Below are 3719 nucleotides of genomic sequence, written 5' to 3' on the forward strand. Positions count from 1 at the left end.
GCTCTTGCTCAGGCTGGTCTCAAACTCCTGACCTTGAGCGATCCACCCGCCTCGGCCTCCCAGAGTGCTAGGATTACAGGCGTGAGCCACCATGCCCAGCCTAATTTATTTTTTTAATTTCAGAATATTACGGGGTACATACGTTTTGGTTACATAATTTGCTTTTGTATAGTTTAAGTCAAAGTTACAAGAAATATTCTATACAGATTATAAGAACAAATAATACACTGCATTCTGCATCAGACAGAACCCATCTCTACCCCCTGGTACGATACTGTAAGAGAAATGCTGACTAATTGGAGAGCTTTGAGAGGAGCACGGCCAGGACGGTGAGAGGCTCCAAAGGCATATCATATAAAAAACGTTTAAGAAAAGCTGGGGCGTCCAAGGTGACTAAGATAAATACCAACCCTTAGGTTTGTTTTTATTTGTTTCTTGGACCTTAAGGGCCAATGTACAATAATCATAATACTTGGTTTAAGACACATTCTCATCACTGATCCACCAATGTTCTTAATTATGTATTTTTATATGTGATAGTTTGCTTGTCTATTTTCAATAATGTAGTGAGACTCCCAACAAGAAAACAAGAACTTTCACAACAACTTACTTCTTCTTCTGGCAAAGGCCACAAGGATATCTCTGGACGATGGCCACTGCATAATTCCCACCCCACATGCTCTTCTTACAATGTGACATTGGTACCCTGCCCTTTGAGTGGTGGGACCTGTGTACTCTCCTCTTGAAACTCCTCTTTTAACTGCCTTGACCAAAAGAGTTTGGCAAAAGCAACACTATGCAACTAGGCCAGACCATAAAGATGCCATGCCCTTCTACCTTTTTCTCTTGGGAGGCTCATTCTTGGGATCCAGCCATCATGTTATGAAGAAGCTCAAACTAGGCCACACTAAAAACCCATGCGGAAAGGCCACATACAGGTGCTCCAGCCATCAGCCAGCATCACTGCCAGACATCTCCAGATGATTCCAGTCAGCCTCATCCCTTGAGTCTTCCCCACTGAGATACAGACACAATGTTACTGTCACTGTGCCCTGTCCAAATCCCTGACTCATAGAATCTGTGAGCATAATTAAATGGTTGATTTATGGCACTAAGTTTAGGGAGGTTTTTTACACAGCAATAATAACTGAATACCAATGTGTGATCAGCACCATTGCATTTCCCTGTCACCCAGAGAAAAGCACCATCTCGTATCCTGTGATTATCTATCTCTGCCTTTCCTCTTATGTATTTTGGTCTCATTTCCGTATAAGCCTAAATGTGTATTTTTAATTTTAATTGTTCTTTACTTTATAAAAAGGTACCATATTTAATGTATTCTTTTGAAACATTTCTTAATATTATATTTGTATTTAATAATACCCATAATTGTTGTTTTTCAATTATTTTGACTGCTAAATAACATTCCATTAAATTAAGATACAGTAGTTGATCATCCACTCTCCTGCCAATAGGCTGTCAGGCTGTCACTTGTTTTTGCTAATGTGAGTGGTGCCACAATGAGTATTCTCATTTATGTCTCCTGGAGTACTTGTACAAGAATTGATCTTGGAAATACAAGTAAGAATGGGACTACTAGAAAGTAGGATATGTAAACGCTTGGTCAAATATTTTTAAAAGAGTGATAAGGAAGAGAACTACAATTAAGGTACAATATAAAGAACTAGCCCTGGAGTCAGACGACTTGGAGAAGAATCCAAGTTTTGCAGCTCAAAAGTTGTAAGACCATGGACAATTCATTGACTATTAATCTACAAGAAATTTTTTTTTTTTTTTTTTTTGAGACAGAGTCTCACTCTCTTGTCTGGGGCGAGTGCCGTGGCATCAGCCTAGCCCACAGCAACCTCAAACTCCTGGGCTCAAGCAATCCTACTGTCTCAGCCTCCCGAGTAGCTGGGACCACAGGCACACGCCACCATGCCCGGCTAATTTTTTCTACATATATTTTTAGCTGTCCAATTAATTTCTTTCCATTTTTTGGTAGAGACGGGGTCTCGCTCTTGCTCAGGCTCGTCTCGAACTCCTGAGCTCAGAACGATTCGCCCGCCTCGGCCTCCCAGAGTGCTAGGATTACAGGCGTGAGCCACCGCGCCAGGCCTACAAGAAATTTTTGATCGGATTTAATTTGATAATATGAAATCCCTTTACAAACTATAGTGTTATGAAAATATGGCATTATTATTATGAATAAATGTATTGTTTTGTGTGTTACTACAGGAAAAAAAAAAATTAGCACCAAAGGGTGGAAGTCACAGTGACTCAGATTTTGGCCAAAGATGAAAAAGAACTTTTAACAGTTTAACCTATAAAACAATAGAACAAGCTTCCTGGAATGGCTGAGTCAAGATGGGTCTGGGGTATGTCTGATCTGTGAGGTTCTGCGATCTCTCTGCAAAACCAGGTCAGGCAGGTAAGAGTCACAAAAAAAGAATCATGGGCTGGGCTTCAGGCCTGAGTAGATATGGAGGATTGTTAGCTAAGTAGCCAACAACAGGAACATAAGTAATGGAACATATTCAGACAAATCATTTAGCTCTTCTGATTATACTGAATTTTATAAGCTGAATTGTGATCCCCAAAAGATATGTTGCAGTCCTAATCTGTGGTTCCTGTATTGTGACCTTATTTGGGAATAAGGTCTTTGCAGATGTAAACAAATTAAGATGAGGTCATTAGGGTGGGCCCTTAATCCAACTGGACTGGAGTTCTTACAAGAGGGAAAGACACAGAGGGAGAACCCCTTGTAGAGATGGGAGACAGATTTGGAAGTTATGCTGCCAAAACTAAAGAATACCTGGGGCTATCAGAAGCTGGAAGAAGCAAAAAAGGATCCTCCTGTAGAAGTTTCAGAGGGAGCATGGCCCCACCAACACCTTGGTTGCAAACATCTAGCCTCCAAAACTGTAAGAGAATAAATTTTTGTGGTTTTAAGTCACCCAGCTTGTGGTAATTTGTTATGGTAGCCCAAGAAACAAAGCACTGTGAGTCACAAAGAGCCCACGAAGGCACAGTCTGCTCCCTATGGCTGAATGGACAAAGGTACATCAAGGATGCTGCGAAACAAATATCTTCAGTGAAAGCGAATTTGGACATGATGGCCTCTAAATATCTCTCCTGACTCTAAGATTCTCCACACTCCCATCCAATAAAATTTTCATTGCAATAGATACGTAAAATAGATATGTAGATTTCAGTTAGTGGGCTAGAAAGATCAGGCAAGATATCTAACACACACATTCATTTATACCCCACAAACCTTAAATCATATGTGCTCAGCTTCTCAAAACACCATAGGTGTCTACGTATTTTTGTCCATTAATTCTAACATTCCCTTCTGACAAGATATAGGAAGGAGACAGTAATAGTTTAAAATAGCCATTTGGGTATTATCAACTACAGTGAAAGTAGAAAATAAAATATGAATATTATCACAGATCTGTGATTCTGAGATCTTGTATCCTGTCAAGAAATCTCACGCCTATGTTTTTTTTTTTTTTTAAAAAGGAAAAAGCAAGAATATCAGAGCATATAACTCCACTTTCTGAATTGAGGGGCAGGAGTCATAAAATCCAAATTATTGACCTACTCTCTGCACCATCATGATAAGGCAAGTTCATGATTTTCCAAAGATAGAAGGTGCCAATGATACATTTTTGTCTTTGAAACATTCACAATGCTTCAGGAAGCATTTAATGGTA

The sequence above is a fragment of the Propithecus coquereli genome, unplaced genomic scaffold (assembly GCF_000956105.1).
Source record: "Propithecus coquereli isolate 6110/MARCELLA unplaced genomic scaffold, Pcoq_1.0 Scaffold146, whole genome shotgun sequence".
Classification (NCBI taxonomy): domain Eukaryota; kingdom Metazoa; phylum Chordata; class Mammalia; order Primates; family Indriidae; genus Propithecus; species Propithecus coquereli.